General features: G+C 48.4%; 1 protein-coding gene across 1 annotated transcript in view; it reads right to left on the reverse strand.

Annotated features, from left to right (window-relative positions):
- SIPA1L3 (signal induced proliferation associated 1 like 3) overlaps window positions 1-26,521 on the reverse strand; it is a 236,744-nt gene that overhangs the window by 128,517 nt on the left and 81,706 nt on the right. Inside the window, exon 3 of the mRNA XM_069540227.1 lies at window positions 12,942-13,008. The gene's annotated coding sequence lies outside the window, so the exon portion shown is untranslated. The remainder of the gene's footprint in view (window positions 1-12,941; window positions 13,009-26,521) is intronic.

The raw sequence follows: 26,521 nt of genomic DNA on the forward strand, positions 1-26,521 counted from the left end.
CCAGCCTTGAATAAGACCCCACCTCCAGCCCTGTTACTCTCTTTCAAAGGCATTCTGGGCTTTTCTTTTAGAGTTTAATTACCAGTTAAATTACGTGGTTATTTGAGTGATTATTTGATATCTATCTCCCCCCAGTAGATGGGGAATGCCATGAAGTCAGACTAATAGCTCATCACGTTTATGGAACACCTACAGGTGTCTTACAGCATTGTCTCACGGACCCCTTACAATAGCTCTATGAGGTCAATACTCTCATTATCCTAATTTACAGATGGGGAAGCCGTATCAGTCCTGTTCACGGGGCCAGGCACTCAGCAAATGGTTAGTTTGGGAGAGGGCACACGGATGTCTGGGTTACACTTTCAATTTTTCCTTCCCCCTAATACCCACGGTGTGTGGAGGGGAGCCCACTGGGAAGCCCAGGTCCACGGAACACACTACTGTCACTCACACTCTGGCACGATAGCCTCTGATTCCAAGGGCTCCTTCTGGTTCTAATCCCTCCCCAATCCAACAAGATACTAACTGAGCATATTTTTATTGTGCAGCTACTGTGTGTCAGGTGTGGCCAAAGCACTAGAGACACAGCAACAAACAAAACACACGGCGGGGCGGGGGGGGGGCGATGACGGACGACACATTCACAGGCTCGTGTCTGCCAGGGAGATGGATACAAAGTCCTGTTGTTCTGCAGTAAACAGATCAGTGGTTTTGTGTGTGTGTGTGTGGAGGGGGGGCAGAAGGTGGAAGGGTGCAAACAAATAGGCAGGGCTGTGAAGCTACCCTGTATGATGCTGTAACAGTGGACACATAGCACACATGTCAAAACCCATAGCATGTAGAACACAAAGCATGAACCCCAACTGTAAACTATGTACTTTAGTTAACAACGATGTATCAGTATTGGTTCATCAGTTCTTAAAACAATGTACCACACTAATACGAATGTAAATAAAAGGGGAAACTTTTATGTAGAGTGGTCAGAGAGGGAGTTCGTGGGAACTCTCTATATTTCATGATCAATCTTCTGTACACCTTTTAAAACTGCTCTTAAAAAAAAAAAAAAAAAAAAAAGCAAAGCTGTGTTTCTCTTGAATCCACTCCCATCAGCTCTATCCTTGATTCTCCCACCATCTTCACCTTCTCCTCACAAATCTCCACTCTGCTGGCTCTCAACTCAACGCCTTCACTAATCACCTGGTGCTCAGGCCAAAACCTCAGTGCCATCCACCTTCTCTCAACCCCACATTCAGTCCATTCATAGTTAGTATTGGCTCCAGCTTCAAATCATGGTTAGGATCTGCCCGCTTCGCCCTGCTTCACCTCCCACCCCCGCCAGCCTGGACCATGAACTGTAGCAGGGCTCCCTCCCTGATTTCCTGGCTCCCTCCCCTGGTCCCACACACAACCAGAGGGACTCTGCTAACTTGAGTCAGAACATATCCCTCCACTGCTCGGAACTGTCCCACTATACATTCAGGAAAAAGCCTCAGTCCCTATAAGGCCTCACGTGTAACTCTCTGACCTCATCTCCTCCCATGTTGTCTTTATTTCACCTACTGAGGTGGGTGTGTAATGGCATGTCATTGTGGTTAGCACCTGCATTTCCATGATGATGATTAAGGATGGTGAGGCAGGTACTTTAAATAATAATAACAATAACAAATGGTTACCATTTACACAGAACTTATTATGTGCCAGGCACTATGCTAAGTGTTTTTTTTGTTTTGTTTTGTTTTCTGCGGTACGCGCGCCTCTCACTGCTGTGGCCTCTCCCATCGCGGAGCACAGGCTCCAGACGTGCAGGCTGAGCGGCCATGGCTCACGGGCCCAGCCGCTCCGCGGCATGTGGGATCTTCCCGGACCGGGGCACGAACCCGCGTCCCCTGCATCGGCAGGCGGACTCTCAACCACTGCGCCACCAGGGAAGCCCTGCTAAGTGTTTTATATATACAGCTGCCCTTTCCAAACCTCTTAGGCCAAATGAGTTCTGGGATTCTGGATGATTTGATTTTAGAAAAGCAATGGAGAGCTTATACCCAGCAGGGTCTAGGGAAGCATCCATCACATCAACATTTCTGCAGTGATGATAATCTGTCTATTGGGGTAGCATTCCACCTGGGATTGTGGATCTGTATTAAACCCCTGAATCCCCACAACCACTTTGCGAGGCAGGCAGTGTTATCATCTCTCGTTTATAGATGGGGAAACTGAGGCATGGGAAGGTTAAGTGCCTTGGCCACACTTGCACAGGTAGAAGTGGAAGGCTGGGATTCCAACACGGGCCTTTTGTACTACCGTCCTCTTTACTGGTTCTTAGGGTAGCTGACAGGAAATTAATCAATACTGAATGAATGAATGAATGAATGAATGAGATTAAGCTGGGCAAGTGAGAGAACTCAGGCTTTCCAAGAAGTTACTGCTCACGGCAGGAAGATCAAATACCACTGAGCTAACTGTATGTGTTTAACCTACTTAATTTAGTTTGAATACAAGACCTATCGAAATATAAAGCAAGATTTCCCCCCTGAAAAATGACCCTCAGCAATAAGAGCTGTGTTTTAAAGTCTTCATATCATTTTATCTTGATGAACAAAGTGCAATTTGGAAAAAGCCACATTAGCATCTAAAGATTTCAGTGATGCTAGTTTTGGGAACAATGAAAAAGGAGGCATATATTATAATAGACTCAGGAACTGTTCCCGAGGGCTTGACCTCACGATTCCAAGTGTTATAAGTCACTTAAAGAGGCCCTTTAAAGATAGAGAGCAAGATAGGGACAAATAATTGTAAGCAACATTCACTTAATTAACTAGAATTTTGAAAACTGAAAAAAGACTGTGGAAAGTAGGACTGAAAACTATCTTGAAGCAAAGTGCTGCTGTGTGGGATGAAACTGAATTTTCCTAAACTGTCATTTATTATTCATATCGGAATCATTAGTCTGATTGACTCAAAAATGAGTGCTTATGTAACTGCTTTTAAATGTTCCCATTTTTTCATTTATTCATTTTCAGTAACTGTCTTAAAAAAAAAAAACAAAGTGTTTTTCTCCCTTAATGTAACATAGTAAAAGTTATTGGCTACACTGTAGAGATCACCAATATACAACTAAAAGGGGAATTTAAAAAAGTTGTCTAATGATATATGACTGCTTGGGATACAGTTTCCAGCAACAACTTAATACACAGATTCAAGAAGTACCACATCACAAGCAATTCAGATGGAGGTGGAAATGATGTATTCTGGAAATATGGGGAGATGACTCAGAAAAGGGGCTCTAATGATGATAAGAGGCCTGTGAAGAGTGTAACATTTTATGATGTGAGAGGATCTGAGCCACATTTTGAATTCAACATTTTTGATGTCATGATTCTAAATGTGTCACAAAATTAATAAATTGAAAAATACAGATAGGCAGCTGATTATGTCGTCAATGTCCCTAAACATTTCAAGCAGACCCCAAAACTTTAAAAAAATTTTTCTCTTTGGAAAGATGGGGAATCATCTTGTCTTGGGATACACACAGTATTTTTTTTTTTTTAGTGCAAATATATATTTTTTAAATCTGGAAGGAACACTCCAGGCTTGAAAAAGTGATTATCTTGGCAGAGTCTGGGTCCTTTGGTATCTTTTTTTTAAACAACAAGCAAGTATTACTTTGATAATCAGACATGCATATAAACAACACAGCTTTATAACGTGAAGCTCACCGAAGGGCACAGTAAAGCAACAGTTCCCACCCTCAGCCGCACCCTGGAAACATCTGGGGAGCTTTTAAAAAAAAAAACCCATCCCACGCCTGGTCCTACCCTTGGTGACTCTAGTGAAATGTTCTGGGGTGGGGCCCAGGCCTTGGGGTTTCTTAAAGCTCCCCACATGACTCTAATATGCCACAAAGATGAGAATTATTATTAAAGCAAAAATTTTCAAATTTTTCTGCAGAACATGTTACTAAGTGCCTTTCAGAAAATAAAAAGGTTCCATAGTCAAAGAAGCAGGTTTCTTCCCTGCAAGATTTCTCAGAGCCTGTACTATGCAAATGTGTACCAAGCCTTTTACAAGAGGAGGACACAGTACAAGGTGGATAGATATCTCTGTGTGCGTGCGTGCGTGTGTGTGTGTGTGTGTGTGCGCGCTAGTGCGCGCGAGCGTGTGTGCTCAGCATCCTTTCTTTCCAGCAGCCATGTTGTTAGCAAGTCCTGGCCATTCTACCTCCTAACCTGCCCCCCTCCTCACCCTCCACTCCCTCCCATCCTGGCTCTGTCCTCCACTGTCTCCCGTCTGGACTATGGCAGAAGCCTCCTCCCTGCTCTCCCACTGGCCCTATAAATTCACTGCCTACAAAGGTGGACTCCAGAGATCCTTGGGACACACAGAGTTTGAAAAAGCTTCTGTTCCCACCCCTGAGACTCCCTGCAATGTCTCAACTGCCACCCAATGATCATGGAAGGGACCTGTCTTAAGGTAAAACTGCATCATGGACAGCCCAGCTGCTGCAGAATGAACCTGGGTTCTCCACCACGCCGTCCGTGTTGAGCTGCCGAATCACCAGCCCAGAAGGCAGCCCCAAAACACTTGGACTTGGGGTTGGGGAGCCCACACATTTCCTGACAGCTTAAGCCAGCACAAATGGGGTTTGCTACTACTTATAGCCCAAAGAATCCAAACTAAATGCTCTCTATTAAATGACCCTATTTCATTGCTCAGAAGTTTTTTCACGAAGTAAAATTATATTATTTGTTTCTCTTCTGGTTTCTTATCTGTCTCCCCTTCAAGAATGCCAGCTCCGTGAGAGCAGGGACGTTTGTCCGTCTTGTCCATAGTTACGTCCCGCGGACCTGAAACACTGTCTGCCAAAGAGCTGAAACTCAGCATTTGCTGAAAGAATGATTGAGCTCATTTGATTCTTTCAACAGCTCCAAAAGGTAGGTGTTAACAAATACCAAACTCCTCCTCACAGCCACGCAGACCCTGCATGGTCTGCCCCCAGCTTCCTCTCCCCCAACTCCGTATCCTACAGTGTTGCTGGCCACCTTCCAGTTCCTTCCCAGAACCAAGCTCCTTCCCAGCTCCAGAACTCCGCTGATGCTGTTCCCTCTACTGGGACTGCTGCCCCCATCCACTAAGGTCTACACATCCTCAGGTCTCCCCTCAAACGGCAGTCCTTATGAGAGACATCTCCTGACTTCTCGAAACATGTCAGGTCCCCCCGGATAGGCTGTCATGGCTCCTCCATCAGGGCACTTAGTGCAGATGTAATGACACAGCGGCTTCTACGAATTCTTACTGAGGTTCTGTTTCCTCCACCGAACCTCTGTACTTCCAGAGCCCTCTTAGAAAACCCGGCACACAGTAGGTGCTTAATAAATACCACACTTGCCTATTGTGGCCAGGATATTTACTGCTCACTGAATACCCACATGCTCCCACATCCCAGCCCCTTGCAGTTAGTTAGGCAAGGCCACACGGCTAGTTCTGGGTGTGAGCAGAGGTGGCCTGCGTCACTCTGGCCTTGGCATCTAAGTGCTGCGGTGTGACCCTCTAGTTCCCCTGTACTGCCGTGGTGACCCTGGAGACTCTGTGTTCCAGTTGTGATGCTACAAGACAGGGGAGCCCCCCCCCCCGCCCCATCCTGGGTCCCTGAGGTTCAAGGCAAAGCCCCCAGCGGAGCTGACTTGGGTCATGAGTAAGAAATAGACATTTGCTGTGTTCAACCTCTAGGATTTCAGGGTTAATTTGCTCCTGCAGCGGAATCTTGTCTCTCACTGGCATTCTGTGTGAATGAATGAAGGCAGACACAACTGTGATTACAGACTGGGAGGTGAGGAGCAAGGCGGTGGCCTTCAGCTGGCAGTTCTGAACTCAGGGCGAGAGGGGCAGACTGCATAACTACTCCCCGGGGAATCGCCACTTTCAGTGCCTGATGAGGCAGATGAAAGGACCCAGAGCCCCCACTCCCTTCAGACAGAGCCTGAGGCCTCCGGGCGCTCATCAAACACAGCTCCTAAGGGATCACAGCCAAGTCTCAGCCCCTGGGAATTGGGAAGAGGCTGCTCAGAAGCCAGCAACACCCTGGGAAAACCCTATTAGTTAGGGGAAGCTGAAACAGCAAGGCTGCATGAAGGGCCTGGGCTAATTCGGGCTGACAACCTTCCCTCGGAATCATCCACTGGGGCTCTGCCCTCCCAGCTCCATCCCAGAGAATAAATCACACTGTCAGGTCTAATTTGGGACCGGCTGATGGGTTGAGCAGAGAGAGCATCCATGCGTTCTGGCCACAGAGGTCAAGGGCAGCCCACACGCTGGAGGCCAATGCGAAAGGCCTGGGGACTAATTGGAAAGGGGACTGGGAGACCGGAAGCTATGGGTTTCCAATACCCACCAAGGAAACTCCTCTCTTCTCCCGTAAAATTTCTGGCCCAGGCCTCCGTTGTACAAGCCCTGTTTCCAGAGCACAGTCCAGCTATATCCAGGCACCATGCTAGCTCAGGGCTGGGCACGAGGTAAACACTCCTATTTGCTGAATAAATAATCCTAACAGCAGCAGTGAGTGCTTATTATTCTCTTCCAGGCTGGTGACTAGGCTGCCTAACTTCTGACATGCAGTAAAGGCTAATGAATCTAAGTGGCCACCAGCACCATCTCATCTGTTATACGACTACTTCGGCCAGGCACGAAGTACTTGAGATTCACAGTCACGTTGCAATTCCCAAAACAACCTTAGGAGGAAACAGAAGCTCCCAGAGTTAGGCTCCCTACTTGGGGCTCGTCAGTGATCAAGCTAAGACTAGACCCCAGGTTAGCTGGACTCTGTGCTCTCCGCCACTGTGTCAGCCCGTTGTGATTGATTTCGCAGCCTTCAAGAAGCTGGCCCTGAAGCCCCAAGCCAGTGTCAGGTGTCTCCTCAGAGCTCCCATGGCCCTGTGGCTTTCCCTCTTAGGACTCTCATGACTCTCACGACAGAGCTTTCCCCAAATACTCTCTATCCAAGAGGGTATCCCTGTAATCCTAGTGCTCAAATGGGATATGTTTGCTGGATGGACGGATGGAAACCCAAGTCCAAACCCTTCATCTTACAGAGGAAGGGGGTGGAGATTCAGCAAGGAGAGCTGCAGTGAGAGTTTCACTGGAGAAAGGGGAGGTGGAGAAGAGGGGGGAAATTCCTCCTTGACAAATCTCTATTCTTCCTTCAAAGCCCAAAGCTGCTTCCAGGAGACCTCCCTGACCCCCAGGCTTGCCTGGGCACTTCCTGTGGGCTCTCATCAGCCCCTGGGGTTCCCGCATACAGCCCTGACCACCCTGGGCTGTCACTGTCTGAGGGCCTGCTCCCTCCCTTGACGAGGAGCCCCCCAAGTACAGGGTCCGCTGAGCCATGAGGCCGTCTCACCCACACCACTACACTACAGGGATGGGCACCGAGGGGGCGCAAAGTAAATGTGTGTTGAATCGACCAGCAGAACCCCAAGAAAGGAAAGAAGGCTGGAAGCGTCATTCTGGGAAGAAGAGTTAAAAGCACAGGTACAGTGTGTTTGGAAAAGGAGGCCAGGAGAAGACTCTGCCATCTGCAAGCCACCAAGGGCTGCCAGGAGGAAGATGTGTGGCTGGTGCCCCTCATCAGGACTGGACCAGAACCAGTGAGAGACAGTTACACAGAACGGATGTGATTCATGAGGAAGCTTTTTAATGATCAAAGCTTCCCTAAAGCAAAATATGCTGCCCTGTCCCTCCCTTCCTAGATGAATTTAAACTGAGGTCAGATAGCTAGCAGTCTGGGACCCCAGGACCTCTTACGAAGCGACAAAGTGTAGTGGCCAAGAGCGAGGGCTCTGGAGACACTGCAAAGGTTCCCACCCTGGCTCCTCTGCTTGATAAAGGGCGTCACCACTCTCTGCCTCAGTTTCCAAGTCATTACTATGGAGAGATCACAGCAGTGACATCATAGGGTGGGTGGAAGGACTGAATGAGATCATGTACGTAAAGTGCTTACAGCAGGGCTCGGCATAGAGTCTGCACCCATTAATGTTCATTATTGTTGTTTTTGTTCCCCTGTGGAGCCAGACACTGTTGGCTGGATAACCCAACTGACACTCTCAGTTCCCTTTTTCTCTGGCTTCCTCCTCAGGAGAGGCTGAAAAGCCAAACAACATTTCTCACCTTCCTTGGAATAGGGAGAGGCTACGTGACCCATTTCTGGTCAATGAGATGTAAGTGGAATCTTCTGGGGAGGGGCATTCTGGGATTGCTGAAGTGGTTCAGAACTGAAAGAAAACCACACTGCTTGGAGTTGACTCTCCCCCTTCCTTGTTCCAGTTGTAGCTGCAAGCAGCAACCTTGCAACCATGAGGGAAAGGCCAAGGGAATCAAGGAGGCCCCAGCCCGGACGTCCCTCAGCCTCTGAACTGACATCGGCAGCCAAGTACCTCTGGGTTTGTTGTTATGGGAGAGAAATTGAGCCTCATTTGTTTAAGCTGCTGTGAGCTGGGTTTTCTGTTTTTGCCGCTGAAAGCATTCCTGGCTGATACACCCATCATGACACAAATGGCTCAGGGCACATGTCCATGGTCATGGTTTGCCAGCCTCAGTTCAGGTCCCCGGCTGAGAACCCCTGATCCAGAGGAGAAAGAGTGGAAGGAAGGTCAAGACAGGACAGCGTTTACCAAGCCTTACTAGCTGTGCTTCACCCTTCCTTTTCAACTGCATCTATGTCCCAGCTGTACAATTACTTACTTAATAGTTCCTTTAAATCAACTCACTTTTAAACTTGAATATATATACATATATGTAAAACAAAATCTACATTCCTACCAAAACAAAAAACTGGTATCTTTTGTTCCAAAGGTAACTTAATGAATAAATACAATGAGGGAATTCCCTGGTGGTCCAGTGGCTAAGACTCCACGCTTCCAATGCAGGGGGCCTGGGTTCGATCCCTGGTTGGGGAACTAGATCGTGCATGCCGCAACTAAGACCTGGCACAGCCCAATAAATAAATATTTAAAATAAATAAATAGATAAATAAGTAAATAAATAAATACAGTGAAAATGAACAAAAGATATTCATCCACATATCCCTGAAAGTTAGCTGATGTAGCATAATTTGGGTTCGATGGACAAGCAAGAATTCCTCATTTCTGTCTTCTATTGGGGAAAAAAAATCAGCAGATCTGGCAAGACTTGGCATTTCCCCAGGGCAACAAATGGGCTAGAGCTCAGTAGGGGCTGCCCCTCAGAGAGGTAACACGTTTTCCTGTTTGCCACAATTCCTGAAACCCTGTTCAGAAGTGAGAGAATTCGTTTAGCTCTCCTGGCTGGCAGATGGAAGAATTAGGTCGGGGTCCTGCCTTGTTCCTTCCCTTCAGGGCCTCCTCAGAGAGGCCTTCCTGGATCACCTGGTCTAAAATCACCCCCTTGGACTTCCCTGGTGGTCCATTGGTTAAGACTCCGTGCTCCCAATGCCGGGGGCATAGGTTCGATCCCTGGTTGGGGAACTAAGATCCCACATGCCGCACGGTGTGGCCAAAAAAAATCAAAATCAAAATCAAATCAAATCACTGTTGCTCCCAGTCAGTCCTCTTTCCTGCTTTACTGATCCCTGTAGTACTTATCCCCACATTTACTCGTTTGTCTGCTTATTGTTTTATCCTCCAGTAGGATGTCAGTTCCTGTAGGGAAAAGATTGTGTTTGTTTTGTTCATTCCTGAATCCCCAGCGCCTGGACCATAACAGTAGGTGCTCAGAGGCCTTTGTTGAGTGAAGGAAAGAAATGAATGAAGGAACAAATGAAACCCTGTCTCCTGCTTTCCAGTCCCTAAGGCGCTCGTTACCATGTAGGAATGACGCCGGTCCTCCTGCGGTTTAAGAGGCAATACTAGGAATTCACTCAGAAACTGGAACCTTTTACCGCATTAAAAAGGGACGAGCTAGATTAAAATGAGTATCTATGACGCCACACAGATATATGCTAATAACCGAATAACTGAAATAAATGAGGGAGAAGGGACAGGTCTCCCTTAACAGAACCAATTATGTGGACAATTCATAAATGTAGAAGAAATGAGGGACGTACAAAATTCACCATTAGGGAGATACCACAGTGATAACTGTTGCAGGCAAGATTCACCCTACCAATGCATGCCAAAATGAGCAGGTGCAAGTTCAAGGAGAAACAAGTGTAGTCTCAGAGCACCTCCCCCGAGATAACTATCAATTGCAAAGGGAAAAACCAGTTACTGGGCAGTGGAGTAACCCAGCAGACAGTACCTGCTGGAGTAACCCAGCAGACACTGGGCAGTGGAGTAACCCAGCAGACAGCACCTGAATGAAGTGATCCAGGTTAACAGCACCAGTGATGAGACACGTGGACCCGCTGGTGCCGTGCACCGAGGCGGGCCCCTCACCTCTGCCAAATAATGCATAAGCTCAGCCCTGTCACGAGGAAACATCAGACAAAGCCAAACTGAGACAATCCACAAAATAGCAGGACAGCTCTCTTCCAGAGTGTCACGGTCATAAAAGACAAGGAAAGACTGAGGAACCGATGCGGATTGGAGGAGGATTAAAGAGACATGACAACTAAATGCAGTAAGGATCCTGGATAGCGTCTTGGAAAAGAGAAAGGACATCGTAGAAAAACTAGTTGAAATATGACTGAAGCCTATAACTTAGTTCATAGTACTAGACCAGTGTTCATTTCCTAGTTTTAATAGTTGTGCTACAGTTGTATAAGATGGTAGCATTTGGGGATGCTGGGTGAAGGGTAGATAATGTGAACTCTCTGTACTATTTTTGTCACTTTTTGTAAGTCTAAAATTCCTTTGAAATAAAGAAGTTAATACAGAATTGTATGGCCATCATCAAAAAGTCTACAAACAATAAATGCTGGAGAGGGTGTGGAGAAAAGGGAACCCTCTTGCACTGTTGGTGGGAATGTAAATTGATACAGCCGCTATGGAGAACAGTATGGAGGTTCCTTAAAATACCAAAAATAGAACTACCATACGACCCAGCAATCCCATTGCTGGGCATATACCCTGAGAAAACGATAATTCAAAAAGAGTCATGTACCAGAATGTTCACTGCAGCTCTATTTACAATAGCCAGGACGTGGAAGCAACCTAAGTGTCCATCGACAGATGAATGGATAAAGAAGATGTGGCACATATATACAATGGAATATTACTCAGCCATAAAAAGAAACGAAATTGAGTTATTTGTAGTGAGGTGGATGGACCTAGAGAATGTCATACAGAGTGAAGTAAGTCAGAAAGAGAAAAATAAATACCGTATGCTAACACATATATATGGAATCTTAAAAAAAAAAGGTTCTGATGAACCTAGGGGCAGGACAGTAATAAAGATGCAGACACAGAGAATGGACTTGAGGACACGGGAAGGGGGAAGGGTAAGCTAGGACGAAGTGAGAGAGTGGCATGGACATATATACACTACCAAATGTAAAACAGATAGCTAGTGGGAAGCAGCCGCATAGCACAGGGAGATCAGCTCAGTGCTTTATGACCACCTAGAGGGGTGGGATAGGGAGGGTGGGAGGGAGACGCAAGAGGGAGGAGATATGGGGATATATGTATATGTATAGCTGACTCACTTTGTTATAAAGCAGAAACTAACACACCATTGTAAAGCAATTATACTCCAATAAAGATGTTTAAAAAAACCAGAATTGTGCCAAGAAACATCCCTTAATGGAAATCTGGCCCCAAGAGACTGTCCCACAAACAAGCTCCAGGTACCCGGGCAGAGCCTTAGGCCAGGATGAAGGAACATGAAGGGACCTAAGAAACAGCCAAGGGAGAGGATACTGTCTAGATTTTTTTTTTTAACTTTTGTTTTTGGCCACGCCACACGGCTTACGGGATCTTAGTTCCCCGACCAGGGATCGAACCCAGGCCCTCGGCAGTGAGAGTGCAGAGTCCTAACCAATGGCCCGCTGGGGAAGTCCCCCTGTCTAGATGCACTCAGTTCCCAAACACGACTGACTGGTCCCTGCAACTCAGCCAACACCACTATCTGCGTCCAGAGTCTGGACGCCAGAATCTTCTGTTCTCCCACTTGCCACGCTACTGGGGTCTCTTGGTGATTCAAGGATCAGACAGCACCCCCTCTCCCAAGCCCCTTGTGGCATCCTGCCAACAAGGGTTGACATCCTCGTTTAGGAATGCCCCACTACCACCTGGACTGCCCCACACCCTGAGGCCCCCTTCTTTACTTGGTCGGGGCCAAAGAAACCAAAGAGGGTGCTCACTAGCAAGAAACCCAGAAACCTAATTATAACACATTCAAAATCTTTATATTACAGGTAAGTACTTATCATGTGTACATAGTTTAATTTCGTGTAACTACCTACACTATACTTTTAGCCTATAGATAAACAGCGCATCCACACATGGGGTGATGGGGCCATTCTGTATCTTAACTGTGGTGGCAGTCACACGACGGCATGCATTTGCCTAAACTCAAAGAACCATAGACCAAAAAGTGAATTCCACTCTGTGTAAAATTTAAAATGGAAATTGAAAAGTTAAAAAAAAAAAGACTGTGATACACTGATGGATGCTATGAACGAAGATCTTCAAGATACACTACCACTGGGGACAGTGGGAAACATGCTGCAGAAGCGTCATCTAGCACGGCTTCTTTTTTCTCTATGTAAGAAATTAAAATAATGAGGGTGTATTTGGATAAGGAGGAATGTTCACGAGCAGGAAGAAAGGTCCAGCCAGACACCCACCCAACTACTGACTGCAATGACCTCGGAGGGAAGATGTCAGACTGTGGGTATTGGGAGGGACAGGGAAGGAGTCACACATCTTTCCCTTGGCACTCTTTCAAACAAAAAATTTTTTAAATAATAAAGAGGCTTACATGTATGAGCCGTAAAACTTAAGCAAATGAAAGTCACACGAATCTCAGTACTCAACCTTAGTATGTTCTGGACACTAGTGCTCCTTGAGGGTCCCAGGAGGGCCGAGGTCAAAGACTGTGCATCTGCGGAGAGAAAAAAAACGAGGTTATATCTTTGGCCAGCATGAGCCTTCCTGCTGTAGTATCCACCTGTCATTCACGAAGTCACTCCCTCAACAAATATTTATTGAACGCCTGCTGCGTGCCAGGCACCGAGGGTACACCCGTGACCAAGACAAAGTCGCTGTCCTCAGGGGGCAGACACTCCAACAGGGGAGGGAGACACTGAACAAACGCAATCCTCAGCCAGGGAGCGGCGGCACCTTGATGGAGACTAAGTAGGCTGAGGAGAGCAACGGGCTGCTGCTTCACAGGGAGGTCAGAGGAGGCCTGAGGACAGAGACCTGAAGACAGGAGACCACGAATTGGGTGACTATCTGGGAAAGAGCCTTCCAGGCACAGGGACGACCACTGCACAGGACCTGAGGCAGGAGGGCAGTGGTGGGGGGGGGTTGTGGAGAGAGAGAGAGAGAGAGAAGGACCTGAGGGCAGGGAGGTGACGGGGCAGATGGAAGCCCATTATAAAGACACTGCCTTCAGACAACTGTGAGCAGAGGAGTGGCAGAGAAAAAGCACTGGCTTGTAACTTTGTATTATTATTTTTTTTTTTAATTTTTTTTTTTTGGTGGTACGCGGGCCTCTCATTGTTGTGGCCTCTCCCGTTGCGGAACACAGGCTCCGGACGCGCAGGCTCAGCGGCCATGGCTCACGGGCCCAGCCGCTCCGCGGCATGTGGGATCTTCCCGGACCGGGGCACGAACCCGTGTCCCCTGCATCGGCAGGCGGACTCCCAACCACTGCGCCACCAGGGAAGCCCCAGTAACTTTGTATTATTAATTTATGTTTTTGAATATTGAGTATGGTTGTGCATATTTGAGTGGGTATTTCATGGATGAATCAATGTCTCCAGGCCAAGAAGCTACTGTCTGCATTGCTCACCATCACATTTTGGTTTAGGCCAGGCACTTACTAAGCCAGGGAGATGAGATCTGAGAGGACAACCTAGAACCTTCCTATACGCTAAACAATGACTCTCACTCCCTATGTGCCAGGCTCCATCCTAGCAGAACGTGCCGACTCATTTCGCTCCCCCAGTAACCCTAGAGGCTGCCCAGCCAGTCAAAAGTACGCTGCAGGTGGGATGAACCCAGGCAACCTGCCTCCAGTGCCTGTTCCTGACCACCTGGCCAGGTCACGTGGTCATGGCGGTCAATGAAGACAGGGCTAACTGCAGGCTGGCAAGGCCTCTCCCCATCCTTCCCCAATGCTGCCATGTCCACATGCTGTCCACATGCCAAGGCCGACCTCAAATGCCAGCCAGCTTCTCCAGGGGACCTCAGAGGAAGGAAACCTAGCAAGCAGCTGGCCTACTTTCCAGAGTCCAGGAATCAGGATAGCTTCAATAATCTTGCCCTTAGGGGTTCTGGAGAAGCCAAAAGGGGTTCTTTACCTTTCTCAGGCCAGGGACCCTTGTTGACAGCCTAGTGAAGAAGGGTTTGGGCTCCTTCTCAGAATCATGTGTTCAAATGTACAAAATACAATACACAAGATTACAAGGGAAATCGATTATATTCAGATATCAAAATATCTGTAAAACAGGGCTTCCCTGGTGGCGCAGTGGTTGAGAGTCCGTCTGCCGATGCAGGGGACACAGGTTCGTGCCCCGGTCCGGGAAAATCCCACATGCCACGGAGCGGCTGGGCCTGTGAGCCATGGCCGCTGAGCCTGCGCATCCGGAGCCTGTGCTCCGCAACGGGAGAGGCCACAACAGTGCGAGGTCTGCATACTGCAAAAACAAACAAACAAAAAATAAACGAAAGAAAATATCTGTAAAACAAAACCTAACCTGAGATACAGTAATATTTGTGCTTCTTTGTGAATGCTTTAAATTATGAGATCTTAGTGGTGGGTCCAATAACTACAGTAATTTAGAAAGAGATGAGTGTAAACAGTACCTTGTAATATCTACAACAACTGTAATGTGACATGGAAAACGTTGGTTTTTTGTTTTTTGTTTTTTTTGCGGTACGTGGGCCTCTCACTGTTGTGGCCTGTTCCGTTGCGGAGCACAGGCTCCAGACGCGCAGGTCCAGCGGCCATGACTCACGGGTCCAGCCGCTCCATGGCATGTGCGATCTTCCCGGACCGGGGCACAAACCCGTGTCCCCTGCATCGGCAGGAGGACTCTCAACCACTACTCCACCAGGGAAGCCCATGGAAAACGTTTTGATCTCTAGCAGCGACAAAGTCACAGGCGTTGCTGATACAACGTGGTTTTTGGCCCTTGTTCAGAAGGAATGGAAATGCTAAATTTTAGTTAGATAGTAGAGAAAATAAAGATGTAATTTTTTCCCCAGTCAACTTCACAATCCTCTAAATTCCATCCAAGGACCCTTCAAGGGTCCGTGGACCTGAGATTAAGAACCCCTATGCTAGCCCTGAGACAGGGTAAAGGTGGAGCATGTGCCCAGGGAACGTAACAACTAGGGGGTGTGTGGCAGATTCAGATCCTCGTGAGTTTCGTATGGGAAGGGGTCCTGAGCATTGGTGGTTTTGGTTCATCCTGCATCCATTTCCCTTTCCAGGTCGGCCCTCCGAACCTCATCTTTCTCACTCAGCCCATGGAATTCCTGTGGGAATGACCCAATCCATGGGTTGGTAGGGGAGAGAGTGGTGTCACAAAACCCAGGCCTGGCCAATAAAGCCACCGCATCTCCTCTTCCCCGTCCCCAGCCTCAGACATGGCTCAGGGTGGCCCTGGAACCAAAGCCGGGCTGATTAGGTCCACTAAACAGTCTCAGGACATGTGCTGGGATTACGGGGAAATCTCTGGGGCTGCTAAATTGGTTGCATATATATGTGGAGCTGCCTCAGAGCCTATCTGACCATAAAACCAACAACGGACTGCAGCCAAGAGATGGAAGAAAACAGGGTCCTGGCAGCCCTGAAGCCATTACACATAGAATGTTCCAGGCTGTGAGTTCAAACATTTCCTTTTATACTTATGCAGGCTGACCTGAATGTCTATTTGTTCACGCAACCGAATGACTCTCAACTAACATAGAAGGGAAGAAGTGAGTACGGTTCTTGACAATTCCCAGAGCTTACGACCAAGCCACTTAGGAAAGCATAAAATAAAATTAGAAACAGTTACTATACATTGAATCAGCAAATACAGAAAAACACACACCCTTTGAAAGATCAGAAACAGCATCTTGGGTAGTTGCAATCCCTAAAGCTGGTCTATGAAACACTAACAATTTTGATTTTCAAGATGCTTGGCAGGCCAGGAGGGAACCAGAAGTACCCAGAACATTTTCCTTTATCACCAGACTTCCCATTAAAAAAATTCCTGGGATGATCAGAAAGCCCCTGCAATAAAGCTCCTGTAAAATTGTAATCACTGCCTTTTAAATTGCATCAGAAATTGCTTTTCTGCCACTCATTTTCCCCCCTTTCTTTCTCTAGAGTGATGTTCATGGCTCTTTAAAGGCACATTAGCAGTGACGTGCAGTGCTGCCACGTCCCTCTGAGCTGAGAATCTACTCCCTGTCAAGTGGAGGAAGCTGTGATGTCCATCAGTTTGAGGTCCCTGATACACAGGAGGGGCCGCAGCAGATGCTGAAGGGTTGTAGAAATGGCAGCAAAGGCAGGCTACAGCGCCAGGAATTCAGCCAGGACCCCAGACATCCCAGAGCCCCTCTTACACCACCTGGGAAGGGAAGATGCCCTTGGAATTGCTTCAGCAGCTCCAGCACCTAACAGAGCAACAGCCCTCGCTCATCTGTCACATAAGTCACAGTCACAGGGCTGCACACCTCGCTTCCCAGGGTGTATACCAAGAAGTAGAAGCCAAGATGAGAGAACCTGGGAGTGAGAGCGGGTCCGGCCCTGACTCGGAGCCTGATGGTTCCTCCCCTCAGCCACAGTGATTGGCTCTGGGAGAGACACATGATCCAAGCAAGGCCAATCAGAGTTGGCCCTGGAAATTTTGCTGGATTACTGGGGGAAAGAAACGGGTGTAAGGCAGGGGCTATTGAAGGCTTCTTTGCCACCTAAGGGAGGGGATGGACACCTAAGAACAAAGTCAAAGGTGAAAGAAGCAGATCCAGCAGTGGTGAAGGGTGTATTCCTGACAAGAATACCTGAGTGCAGACTCCAGTCAGGCTAGCTCTGAGATTTCAGGTCCCAGAGCCATTAACTTCCCTTTGCAGTTTAAGACAGTTTGAGTTGGGGAGATTCTGTCATTTACAACAGAAATAACTGACTGATAGAACTGGAAGGGACCTCAGAAATCAATACAGCGCTCCTTCATGTTCCAGTGAATACAATCCTTGTGAGGAGCTGACAAAACAAAACTATGGCGTGTCTCTCCAGGAAACACACACACACACACACACACACACACACACACCCCTACTTCAAGGATGTCAAAGATCTCTGAAGCCTCTGTTCATAGGAACTGGGTGAAGAACTCTTCCAATCTAGTCTGATCTGCCCACTTGACAGATAAGAAAACTGAGGTTCAGAATGCTGAGATGACTTGCTTGGGGCCCAGGGCCAGCTGGAGGCAGAGCCAGGCCTCCCTAGAGTCCCAGGAGGTTTCACCTTGAACTCCCCTGAGTATGGTCCTTGGGGAGACAGCAGAGGGTACGGGGGGGGGGGGGGGTAGCGGGCGAGGCTCCAGGTCTCTGCATCCCCATTCACCTACAGCAGCTCCACTTTTTTCTATTTTTAAAAATGGGCTTTCAGGGAAGTGTCTGACAAAAGTTCCATTACTCCACAAACAACATCCTGAAAACCAATCGCTTATATCCCATTTCAAAGTATTTACATGTTAATGATCTTAGTTTCCAGCCTCGCTGAAATCCTGTGAAGCCGGCATTATTGCATGCCATGGCTCCGGGCGAGACGCTTCTGCAGGGCCAGCCAGCCAGCCAGGGCGCTGCTCTCCTGACCCCAAGGCAGACTCAGCCCGTGCACCTGAGCCTTCCTGTTCCTGCACTCCTTCCCTCGTATTTCATCTCAACTCACATGGAAAAGACCATCCATTCGCATCTCACCACGAAGACCAAGGAAGGAAGAAGGGGTGGCTAATCTGACTGGTCAGAGCCTGTGACTGTTGCTGGCACCCGCCTTTCCAGTGCACAGAATTAAGAGCCCCAAAGACTGGGACCAGGGCTACTAGCTCTTTTCTCTCCCTGCGCCCAGAGACGGCAGCTTTCTCTTCTTTCTGTCTCGGAACAGGACACACCCCCTGGGCGCCCAACCTCTAAGAGGGCCTGGCCACATGCACCCCTCCTGACCAAGCGGTGATGGGAGCGGCCAGGTGTCTAAGTGGCTGATCTAGGCATTCAGATTTGAGCTGAAGGAGAAGCAAGCCCACAGGGGCCTTCTGCTACAAGTTGCATTCTCCTTTTTAGACTTTACCAGAGATTCACATTGCGGCATCGGGGACCTACTCCCCTACTAATAAAGTGGTTCAGTCGTCCTTCATTTAGAGAAGATTCCCATTATACCCATCCCCATCCTGTCTTTGAAACAGTGACTTAGGAAAATCTCCATTCATTTAACTGCCTCTACCCACCTGCCAACAAAGAAACGTTGCTTTGCGAAGAGAGGACTTTGCCTTGGGAAAATCTAAGCCCTCAATCACGATCCTGTATGACAGCTGCTGGGATCACCTTGTAATTAATCATGTTTTCTCTTATGACCTATATTCTATTAATAACATACGCTAACGATTCAGCACTGGTTCTTTCACTGATTGATTCAGTCCACAAATGTGACTAAGGCTGTACTGCTGACTACGAGGGTCTTACATCCTCATCTTCTGTCCTCTCCCCAGCCCCTCCCCTCCCACAAGGGAAGCATCATGGTAATGGGCTCTGAACACGGGGCTCTGAGGACTTCACTGTGCCGGAGGGTCTAATGGCTGCCCTGCCTCCAGCCCAGCCCAAGTAACTCTGCGGTACAGTGGCACACGACAGACCCCTGCAGAGAAACTGCTCAGGAAAAGCATCAATGCATGACCATCTCATGCACAGCAGATTGGCCAAAACATCAGAGTCTGACACCGCCAAACGTACTGAAGTTATGGAATAAGGAGAAGTCACTGCAGGTGCGAGTGTACACTGGAACAGACATCTTCGTAACAGTTTGACAACTTCTTGTCAAGAGAAAGAGATGGTGACCTCAGTGACATGCTTCGCCTTCCCAGCTGACTGGGGTCTGGGATTCCCAGACCTACGTGGCCTTGCAAATTCTCATTCTGGCTTGAAGCATGAGGTTATTGCTTTGATTTTGCTACATGCCAGGCACTGTTTTCAAGTTAACTAGCAACTCATTTAACCATCATAACAACCCTGTGGAGTCGGGTCTACCAGCATTCCCCACTTTTAACAGACCAGAAAACTGCTGCACAGAGTGGGGCAGCCTACCCAGGATCCCACAGCCAAGTAGGTGGCACAGCCAGGAAGGATTCGAACTCAGTGCGTCTGGCTCCAGAACTACCAACAATGCCACTTCCCAAACACAGAGTTAAGAAGAAAGGCTCAGCCTTGAGCCCCATCTCATTCTACATTCAGACATTGTTTTCAGATGGATCCAAGACCTAAATGCAAAAGGAAAATACGAGTGTATCTAGACAATGCAGAAGCATATCTTCACATTGGGGTAAGCGAAGGTTTCTCATTCAGGGAATCTGGGAACGTGTTTGTTCTCTTCACAAAGAGGGTCAGACTCATCCACACAGTCCTCTGCCTCTTCGTCAGTCTGCCTTTTTCCAGCTTGGAATGTGGACATGACACCAGGATTTGAGAGGGTCCCTCTTGTCCCCAGAACACTACTCAGAATAGAAGGGCTCAACTCTCAGGGTCCCCCGGCCCACTGGGGAAGGGGGGTGCAGCAGCCGTCTTGTGGCCATGAGGGGGCAAGAGAGTCAGAGCAGCACTGGTATTCACTCTGCCAAGCCATTGAGCCACATTATCTCCCTCCAGATGCTATAAGACACAAACAACCTCCAATGTGTTAAAGTGACAATGCCACCTGTGTAGTCTGATACTTGCAGCCAAATGCACTCCTAACCGAAACACCTGCTACCTCCAGACTCCAGCGGCCACGTGCTGTGCCATCACCCCAGAGAGTCTGCAAACAGCCACTAACAGGGACCTGAAGGTGTCTCGAAAAGACTCAACTCAGAGGTCAACTTTGGGAATCACAAATTTCCACCAAGCATGGCTGATCAGAGGCATCCAGAAAGATGACCTGGTGCCTGAATTAATTCTCAGAGGACCTGAAATGGAGACAGCCTTCTTTCACCCCACAGACCTCTAAGAGCAGTCAGGTAGACCATGATTTTAAAGGCCAAGCCCAGCCCACTGGCACAACTGCTTTGCGGTCTGCTGGCCGCAGGCTCAGGGGCCGGGGAAATCCTGCATAGCTTGTGGATCCTTTTTCCTCCTGTCACCAGGCATTTGCTGGATGTGCCAAGAGTTAAGCCCCTTCCTGCACTCCTATAAAACCAGTCTGTCAGTGTGGCTTCAACTGCCGAGTGCTTTTCCACAAAGCACTCTCTAGACCTCAGCTCATCAGATGGGAGACAGAACGCTGGTCAATCTACCAAAATAGGTCAGGCTTTATTTTTAATCCTCTTATTCATTATATATATTGAAAGGGAAGAATGAACAAAAACAACATTATTAACAGCGAGAATGTCTAGGGTTACTTAACCTCTCTGTGCCTCAGTTTCCTCATCTGTAAAATGGAGATGAGGATGAAGTAAATGACTCCATGAAAAATGTTTAGAGCAGGATTTAGCATGTAGTAAGGGTTCAACAAAGGTGAGCTACCATCATTCTTATTGCTGGCGACATGGTCAGTGTTTTCGACTGAAGGCCCTTGAGGGGCTTCAAAACCTCACCCTCTGGTCAGCCTGACAGAAACAGTCACTGCTCTGATTCTGGCCACTTGGGGAAGGAGGAGGTTTGAAGGCCCAGGCCAATGGGCAGAAGCTGGCTGCCATGGCCCAGGGTACCAGGGGCAGGAAACAGACCTGCTGGTGCTAGCTGCCCAGCCAGTAGCCATTCTCCCCCTTCTTCTCGGGATGCTTAGCTAAGACTACATCTCCCAAACTCCCCTGCAGCTAGGGATGGTCAACAAGAGGTAGGCAGACATTGTTGTGGGACTTCAAGGAAAATTCCTCACCAAGAACAAAGAGCTGGACTACACTTTTGTGCCCGTTCCCTACCCCGATTCCCACCTGGACTACAGACTCACTGGCTGGACTCCGGCAGTCACAGTGGACCATGAAGCCACCTTAAGGTTGAAAGCTTCGTGCTAGCAATGGTTAAGCAGAAAGACAGAAGGATCTTGCTTTACCTGAGGACTGTGGAGCTGCCAGCCCAGCCCCAGACTGCAGATCTCAGGACATTTTACTCACAAGAGAAACCACCTTCCATTGAGTTTACACCATTGTCACTTCTGATCTCTCCTACTGGCAGCCACATGCACTTTCAAATGATACCGTGGACTTACGCAGCAGATGACCAACGGAGCAGTGTTTTACACCGCAGAAATCCTTCCAGCAGCCTGCCACTATTTAAAGTAGAGAGCTAGATACAGCAAGTAGAAAGCTAGATATGGAATTTCCCACAGAACAGGGTTACAATCATTTTGCCTTAGGAGGAGGTAAAATGAGAACAAGATGAGATACACTGAGTCATTCATCCAGCAACTATTAAGCAGTACCCTGCGCTGGGCACTGTGCAGGGCAGGGTGGTAGACACAGTGAACAAAAGCAGATAGAGTCCACGCCCTTACAAAATGCACAGTCCAGAACAGGGGAAAGAAGATAAACAAACAGGGAAACAAATATATTCGTAAGTACAAACGGTAAGAAATACTATGTAGGAAACCAGAGTGAGTTTCAACACAGAACTGAAGAGAAAGGAGAAGGAAGCCATGTGGAGAATGGAAGTAAGAATATCCCAGAATGGCCATCAAATGGAGAATGGATAAACAACACACAGCACACCCATACAGTGGAATATTGTTCAGCTATAAAAAGAAGGAAGTACTGATTTGTGTACAACATGGATGAACACTGAAAACATCATGCTGAGTGAAAGAGGCCAGTCACAGAAGACCACACATTATAGGATTCCACTTATATTAAATGTCTAGAATAGGCAAATCCAGAGAGACAGAAAGTAGAGTAGTGGTTGCCAGGGGCTGGAGGAGGGGGACACAGAAGGAGAGTAACCGCTAGTGGGTACACGGTGTCTTTCTGGGTTGATGAAAATGTACCGGAATTAGATACTGGTGATGGCTGCACAATCTTATGAAAACACTAAAAACCACTGAAATGTAGACTTTAAAAGGGTGAATTTTACGGTATGTGAATTATTTCGCAATTAAAAGACACTCAAAGGGCTACCCAGACCGAATTACTGGATTGGTAATAAAGTCTCTAATGAAAGTTAAAAAAAAACAAACAGAATATTCCAGGAGATGGAGGAGGATGGAGGAAATCTGTTAAAGAAACTCATAGGAGGCCCTCTTGCCTAGATTGCTGTGGAGAGGGAGGGAGGGGTGCTAGGAGATGTGGCAGAAGCTCGCGGGCTGTGTGAGCCACAGTCGGCCATATGCTCTTTATTCTAAGTATGACGGGGAGGAGGAGAATGATGTGTTCTGACTGACATTTTTGAAAGACCCTTCTGGCTGTTGCACAGAGACTGTCGGGCTTGAAAAGAAGCAGGGAGATCAGTGAAGTGGCTGCTGTGACACCCAAGGAGAGATGGTGGTGGCTGGGAGCGGGGGGGGGCGGGAGGGCAACAGAATGGAAAGGAGGAGGCTGGTGAAGATCTGTTTCAGGTCAAGGACAAACAAGCCTTGCTGATGGACTGGCCGTTGGGGGTGAGGCAGAAAAGGGAGATTCGAGAGTGATCTTCACACGGTCTTATGAGTTTTCCCAAAGTGGTTTTCTGCCAGATTCAAATTGTACACAGCACAATAAGGGCAGATCAGCAAATGCCTGTTAAATGAATTTCAATAAATGACCAGTCACTGCCTAATTTTCTGTAGGGCATATTTTTGTATTTTCAATAAAGATATGAATTCTCTCTCTCCATGTGTGTGTGTGTGTGCACGCGCACACACACACACACACACACACACATATATTCTCTCTCTCTCTCCATGTAATATCCTTAATTGTACCTGTTTCTCTCCCATCCACGGGTAGATAGAGGCCCACTAGACACCATCAACTACCCAAACCAGAAACCTGAGAATATTCATACACACACACACACACACACTCTCACACACACAGAGGCAAGATAAAGCCTTGGGGTCACTAACAACCAGGTCCTTCCTTCTCTGAGGGGGGCAGAGAAATAGATTAGCCAGTGAGAACTGAGCTCTCACTTCTGATGAATGACCAGTAGGAGAGGAAACAGAGGAAGAGATGCTGCTCCAGAGATAGGAAGTGTTCTTTCTTTTCGGTGGTGGTGACAGGGTAAGGAACATGGTCAAGAGTGGGGAGAAAGCACTGTGAATAAACGTGGTCTAGCCGAGGGGAGAAGCCTCAGTCTGAGAACAGCTACTGCAAGTGAAGCCCAGCAGGAGACAAGTTATGACTCAAAGGGGTCATGAGCCCCTACCCCACTGACAGCCACATCCATACCGAGGGGAACGCCAGAACCCTGGAGGAATGCATCCTTATCCGGGGCCTAGGAGCAGGAAAGGGGAAGGGAAGCCGAGCTTCACAGAGAACAACTCCAGGGCCACCACGATGACAGACCACAGCGCAAACAGAGCCCCAGGAGTGGCGAGACGCAGTGGTCCTGTGGGTGTGTGTCCACCCAACACCTTCCTTCCAGGTCCACTCTCCCCGGCAATAGGGCTCGTCCGTTTTAGGAGCGGGATGTGAGAAGCACCCCACTGGGTGGCTCTGTGTGGTGGGCTGTGGGTGCCGCCTGCCCTGTGCAGCTTCATCGGGACCTGACCTGATGCCTCGACTTCAGCGTTTCTGTAATTCCTCTGCCTTATTCTCACAAGGGGCAGACTTGGTGGCGCTGCACGCTTCACACAGCTGACCAAACTCTGTCCTTATTTCATTCCACCAAATGCCTGGGAAGTAGGTCAAAATAGCCTGTCACAGTCAGTTAGAAGCGACTTCTCACTACGCACCACATTAGCCCCTCCTAGGCTGACAGAGGTCCAGGGGAGCCTTTCCCAACACCGACGTCATGGGCTCTCCACCTGTGGGCCAGATACCCTCCCAAGGGGGCCTCTAGTGTTGTCCAACATGTGAAGTTTGTTTTGACCACAACTGAGGACACTGCGAAGTCTCCCAGACAGAGTGCTGGGCCGTGTGATGCAGAAGAGCATGAGTACTATACCCACCACTCCAGCACAACTGACAGACTTTCGCCACTGCATTTTACATAATCAGGACCACATCACATTGACTTCTTGGAATCTTGCTTTCCCTCGGCTGCATCGCAGAAACGCCTCCAAATCAACTGGTAGTGCTCTTACCCACTCTCTTCAGCAGCTGATATTCCATAGTGTGGAGGTACCATATGTTACCAATCATTCCCTGAAAAATGGGCATTCATTTTACTTCCAGGGTTTCACTTTGTTTTTTGTTTGGCCACTGCAAAGAATGCTGTGGTAAATAACCTTTTGTACTGGGGCCATTTTTTTCTGTAGGGTAGGTTCTCAGGCGTGGTGGTTTTGCATCAAAGGCTACTGATGGAGTATTACATAGCTATGTTAGAGAATGGCTTCCAAGATCAAAGGATAGAACTGTATGTATAATATGCGCTTGTTTCGGTACTGAGTATCTCTGGAAGAATACAGACGAAATGGGTGCCCTCACGGGAGGGTAACTGGGTGACAGTGGACAGGGGAGGGAGACTTAATTTTCACTGTACATGGTTTTTTGTGTCATCTGACTGCTTTACCACGTGCATGGACTGCTCATTCAAAAATAAACAAGATTTCTTTTTTAGGCTGTCTTCTAAAAAGGTTGCGATGAGTCACATGTCCTCCGGCAACTTGGGAGAATACTCAGTTGAGCTCATTAATGCCCTATATTTTCTCCTTCAAGGTTGTCCCCCCATCCCCTGTTTTTTTGACCTACTGCAAGCTCAAACGTCAAATTTCACCTGCTCACGATAGCCACAATGCGTCCAATTCTACAACCCTTGGGCAGGCAGAAAGCAAACTGCCAGAGATATTAATTTTGACAAGTCAGCCTGGCTGGCACCTCCCAACAGCACAAGAGAGAAACCCAAGCCAGGGTGGGAGCCGGTCTTCAGTGACCCAAGGGAACCAATGGCAAAAACAGAAGCAGGGCGCTCTCTCCTCATGAGCTCGCAGGTCACGCTGTTTTAAACTCCTGCTGGCTGAGCTGCCTCATGAGCTGAGTGGGCCTAGAGCCCCCAAACGCCCAAAGCCTCTGAGAAAGGGCAAGGGAGGCCGGCAGGAGCAGCTGCTGCCCGTAGGCCCTGTATTCTCAAGAACAAGGCCAGGGATGAGAAACAGGAGGGAACGGGGGGATGAAGAACACGCAAGAATCCAGCTCAGACAAACAAGAGGTCTTCTTGTTCACTTCCTACAGGTCCGTCAGCCTCCAGGGCCGGCCCAGAACCAAAGGCCTCACCGGCCACTGTTTTTAAGCCCCACTGTGGCTCACGCAACAGGACGACAAAGCTGAGCCAGTGCAGAGAGGCAGGGCCCCCGAGCATGGCAGCAACGCCAACTGAACACACCTGCTGCAGCAACGCTGGCTGGAGCTCTGGACTAACCTGCAGCGGGGAGGGGACTGGACGTGGCCAGAGGAGAAAGCAACTCGGGGAAGGTGCGGGATGGGAGAGCATGAAAAAACGTCTCAAAATCAGCAGCGGGTCCACACGATTCAGGTGGTGGATTGAGGCCGTGTGCTACCGTTCTGCAGCCTACACTCTGGCACGAGCTGAGCCAGGTGTGGGGGAGGCCCCAGGCTTAGTTCTAATGGTTCCCACTACCTGGAATGCACTTGCCCTTGATCCTTCGAGACTCAGCTCATCAAGGATGTGTGCATATGAGTGCTGGCCGGAGAGGCCTCTGTGAGCAGGGAGAATGGGAGATGACCTGAGTGATCATCAGCAGGCAAGGGCCAACAAAGTGCGATACAGACACACAACGGAATCCTTTATGTCTCTCCTTCCCTTATCCTCCGTGACAGGTCTATGAGCAAGTCCTGCTGCCACTACCTCCAAAATAGATCCTGAATCCATTTCCTTTCTCCTTCTTTGTAGGCCAAGCTGCCAGCACCATCTTTCACCTGGACAACTCCATGACATCCCCCATTGGTCTCCCTGAGTCCACTCTTGCCTTCCTAGCTTCTACTCTCTACACACAGAGGGATCAAATAAAACAGGGATCATATCAGATCGCCTTCCTGCTTAAAATTCTTCAACACCTCTAGGAGCTCGTCCCCTTCTACTTTATCCCTCACCCAAATGCTCCCACCACACTGGCCTTT

Source organism: Delphinus delphis, chromosome 20 (assembly GCF_949987515.2).
Source record: "Delphinus delphis chromosome 20, mDelDel1.2, whole genome shotgun sequence".
Classification (NCBI taxonomy): Eukaryota; Metazoa; Chordata; class Mammalia; order Artiodactyla; family Delphinidae; genus Delphinus; species Delphinus delphis.